This window comes from Uranotaenia lowii, chromosome 1, assembly GCF_029784155.1.
Source record: "Uranotaenia lowii strain MFRU-FL chromosome 1, ASM2978415v1, whole genome shotgun sequence".
NCBI lineage: Eukaryota > Metazoa > Arthropoda > Insecta > Diptera > Culicidae > Uranotaenia > Uranotaenia lowii.
Window position 1 is genome coordinate 69,637,307 of NC_073691.1, and position 4,870 is coordinate 69,642,176.

The 4,870-nt window shown below is 37.5% G+C and overlaps 1 long non-coding RNA gene across 1 annotated transcript; it reads left to right on the plus strand.

Moving 5' to 3' along the window:
- The first annotated feature begins 2,820 nt into the window (after nt 1-2,820).
- On the plus strand, nt 2,821-4,517 carry LOC129739778 (uncharacterized). The gene is made up of 4 exons (XR_008735965.1): nt 2,821-3,185; nt 3,265-3,515; nt 3,585-3,951; nt 4,239-4,517. It is a non-coding gene; the product is annotated as an uncharacterized LOC129739778 (long non-coding RNA).
- Nucleotides 4,518-4,870: the final 353 nt, after the last annotated feature.

The window sequence follows — 4,870 nt, forward strand, 5'->3', positions numbered from 1 at the left end:
TCTGTGCGTACGTCAGATCGTGATTTGGCGTCCGTCGATACACCAAGGTAAGTTGAAGCATCTTCATCTTATAGTCTAGATCACCGCGAGAGAAACTGATCTTACGAGCACTTTGGATGGTTTCAACTTGGAAAAGTTGACGATTGATTTCACTTTGCACGACCATTATGAGGCACAACAGAATGTAGATCATGGACACTGGGAGAATCGGTACTTGAATGGCTCATCCGCGATAATGACAGGACCTTTTATGCGCAGAGGGTTCCACGCATTCAGGTAAAAGACCATAAAACTACCCTCGAATTTACTACCAATTGAACTTAACAAGCTTGCCATTCATTAATTTGGCCTGGTTCAAGATTTTTGCAGAATATTTTTTTTTCTACTGGTACCTTTTCCGAGCACTTTTATTACCTACCTGTAAATCCAGACGCCCCTTGGTAAAAGGAAGTGAGAATATACACAAATTCTATTACCTACGATTATTCAATTGTGTGATTTTCAACAGCCAATTCACTAGTTTCCAGTGCAGAAAAAGGAGGTGTGGCAGAAATGTATTTCTCAATCAGGATTTATGACTGTTAAATTTAGCCTGTTTTTTCGGTGATGCCTTCGACGCCAAATTTGTTTGACACAAATCCTTTTGGAGACATGCTTCTTCTATGCTCTAAGAGCAGAGCAAAGAAGGTCACCTAATAAAACGGTTTTTTGTGGACTAACTTTGATCTAATTGATCTAATATTGAAAGTTGTGATTTACTTCTCACCATCATGAATATTTTGCGTAGACCAGGGAACTATGGAAAATCACACTCAGAGGTAACCTACCTATATTGAAAGTCACGTTCAAAGGGCCGATCGTACTTCGGCAAGAAGACTAATGTTTTTATAGGAGATTTTTGTTTTGTGTTCGGTGGAGCAAATTATTATTGCGTCGAACTTACCACATTGCGGACCAAATACCTACGAGAGTTCTAGTTTTTTCAGTTGCCGCAATGTTATAAATTACTCTTAAGCCTTGTGCTAGTTGCAACACACCCATTTACGAAAAACTAAAATTAAGTTTTATGAAAGTTCTTTCATTAATTTTATTTTTTCTAGAAACTGTTCTAACTTAAATGTTTACTGTTTAAAAGTGTAAGCAAAACGTTACCAATGTTCTCTTGAATATAGACTTCATCCTGTAAAAAGTTAAGCTCAAAATTCTTCGTTTTTTGAAGCGGCTCACCACACTCCCTAACACCAAAGGCTAAATTGAGCCCACTAATAATGGACGCTACTGTTCTCAGCACAACTGGCAAAAAAAGAAATTAAAAAAACTAAACGCGAAAAAAATGTTAATCATGCTGAGAACGCAATTATAGATAAAAGCACAGAGAACAGTCGTACGAGCTAGCCCAAGAAACTTGTGTAAAATTTAAACGATCGTTTTGAACCAATTTTGGTTTTCTGGCTGGGCCACCAGATGTCTCCAAACACACCAACAAGAACTTTCAAAACCAAACCTAGAAAAAAGCTTAAATTTTGGTCAGTTTTGAGCAGGTCGTAAGAACTGTTTGGCAGCACTGTTTTGTAGCACTTTCGTCAGCTAGCATAATGGAAAAATAAAGAAACTATAGTAAACAAAAAGGCGCAATCGAGCATGGTTTTGCTCGATTGGAATGACGCTGACAGAAAATCTAAAATTCCAATCGTGACATTTCGACTCTTTGTTAACTATAGGCTCGTTATGTAAAAATATCCTCAAAGTTATTCTCTGTTTTCTTCAAGCTAGAAGTGCTAATTAGTGCTGCAGTTTTGATGGTTAAGACCTGGTAAGACGTGGTAAGACTGACCGTTAATAATGTTCGTAATTGACTGGACATAGCTGATTCGTTTTCTGACATACTATCAAAATTATGAAAAAGCATCCAGCATACTATCTAAATTACGAAAAACAAATAAAATTGACTTCAAACAAATATATTAAAACAAATATACCTCACTGTCAGCCTTCTCCATACATCCCATCAAGGACAGGCATGTCAGCACCACCTACTGACGAAAGTTCCTACTAAAGCCACTGATCGTACCGCCATCACCACCTTTAGCACCATCTAAAAGTCAAAAATTTGCCAGAAGTAGTTCAGATCGTCGATGTTTATACATGGTAGTTAGAACTTTCTCCATAGGATAGCGTGCTTGATGTGTCGCCTTGTTTTTTGAAGAGTGAGGTATATTGATTTTACTATATTTGCTTCAAACTTGTATTTAATAGTGCCATATATTTCATTTAACTTTAGCTTTCGGTATATGCATTCGGGCAGGTCCTAATTTACAACGACGCATCTGAAAATAAGTTTGGGAAAAGCATTGCGTTTGCGTCTGCCCCCATTGACGGGGTAAGTGTAAACTTCGAAATTTTTCCACAAAAGTGCCGTTCCTTTGTATCAACATATTAATTTTTATCTTTCAACGAGAATTGATTGAAATCTACCCGAATAGCAAAAACCATGATATTAATATAACCGAACAATGTTTTTCAATTTAACAATGAATTTCAAGGTACTATCTAAATATTTTTCAACTGGTTTTTATTTTGAAATTACCATCATTTTTAAAGTTACCGTGAAGTCTATTGTTGATTTAAAATATTTCATAGTTTTCGAAAATATCAAAAGCAAAGAATAACAATAATTTTCTGTGTTACTGTGTACTTCATGGTTTAGTTTAAATCCAAACCAAAACGAACGTTGGTAAACTTTTACTTTTTCCACACATTTATTTTTTTTCGTGTAGTGATTTTAACGCGCTTCATTTTAGCGGAAAAAAAACATCAGGTCAGAGATTAAATTCTCTAAATCCGGTGTTTGCGCTCGCGATTGATTCTAATCGGGACACGAAATTGACCTTTACTGATCGGAGGCATCCCAGAAGGTAAGGAATGCGTTGGTGGGGCATTAAAATACCTAACATCCGACGATTCTGTGGTGAGCCGGTACTAAAAAATCCTCTTGTAAGGGATCTCTTCGATGCCGATCAATCGGATGAGCATCGGTGGCATAATTGCAATTTTCCCAGGGAACCCAACCCCAGCAGCAGCAGGAGCTGTTGGGACATGGTGGTTTCCAGTCAGCCATCGACGACGACAGCTGGAATGGTATCCGTTCAGCGAGTGACATCACGAGCCTATAGAAGGAATCGCAGGTAAGTCTAGATTTCTAACAAGAAACTGTGAAAATCCGTAACAAGGCATTAGCCTAATTAGCGTTTTTTTACTAAACAGGTTGATTTTACACATGGAGCCAGGCAATATACAAAGAAGATTTCGATTCAGCAAAGTGATCACTTAAAACGGGTTGGCGCTATGCTCACTCCCACATCAACTGGAAATCATTCGTTCGTAGGAATCAATGTTTTCCACGTTCTGGAGCAGGTTCTTGCGGCCTTTGCGTTGCATTCAGAAAGGGAGGCAACAATAGTTACAAACAAGCCTGACAGAATTTCATGGTACATCGAATTCGAGTGTTTGCGTCCGTGAGTGTTTCCCGTAGCAACTAGAAATAGACTTTCTTTGGTCGGAGGTTCAATATACATCCCTTTCAGGAGGTTCCGAGTGCATTAAATGCAAATTGAAGTCATAAAACAAACGCAGCTGCAGCTAAATATATCAATGGAAGATTTGAAGCTGGTAATTGATATCGAATCGAAGATTCGAGAAGTCGCACAGAAACAGGATTACTAAGCCGAGGTGGGCCATCAAAATACCAAACATCCGTCGATTATGTGGGGCGCATACGATATCGCCCAAGGATTGCGCTGATGCTGAACGACCTCGTACGGATCTGTTCGATGCTGATCACCGCAGATTTCATCTGTAAATCCTTCCCATCCACAGCAGCACCAGAAGCTGTTGGAACATTCCGTGATACTGGTGCTTTATCAATCGACGACGATGGCTCGAGCGTAACAGGTGAGTTGTCTAAATGTTGATATAAGAATAAAACTCTCTATCTGTAATCTTAAATCAGAGATCTGAATCTAATCTAAAACTGCGATCCGAATCTGAGTTCTAAACATAATCTGCAATTTGTAATTCGAAAAAATATGAATTTGATCCAATCGAAATCTGAATTTGAAAATCGAATCTAGAATCTTTATATGAATTCTTCAACTTAAAATTTGAATCTGGTCATGAATCAAAAACTCATTTCTGGATCTGAAATCTGAATTTAACAAACATGCCTCTTTCACTTGCAGGTCCTACATCTGAAACGGGACACAAGGTTGCTGACGGGGATCATCCATTCGAGTACCATGAATGCTTTCTCGACCAAGTGCAATGAAGTTTCGAGCTGTGAAACGCAAACAAGAAAGGAGAATTGAGGGACCATGCACTGAACAACGGCAGCAAGCATTCGTCGAAAGTGTGTAGAATTTTTCGTAATAATGGTAAGATTTGTACAGTTCTCATTAAAATCCCTTATTTAAAGACAAAGCCACTGTACTTACAAAAAGTTGGTAAGTCAGTTAAAATTGTCGACAACCATATCATTAAGAGGCAAGAACTTCGAAAATAAAATAATATTAGTTAAAAAAATTTCGTTTCGTATGAACCTGCATACTAAAGTCATCCCTTGTTTTAAGGAATATTATTCTTGATTGGCCGTGCTTTCAAATAAACGTCATAAAGTTTATTTACGACAAATCATGAATAAAATTCCTTGAAACGAGTGATAACTTGAGCAAACTATTCCAATACATCGAAATTTGAATTATTCATGGTAAACCATGAAATTGTACGGTTTAAACAATATTCATTTACCATAAATTAACCTTGTTTTCCATCTTCATTAAAACAATGAAAATAAACGGAATTGCATGGTTTTATT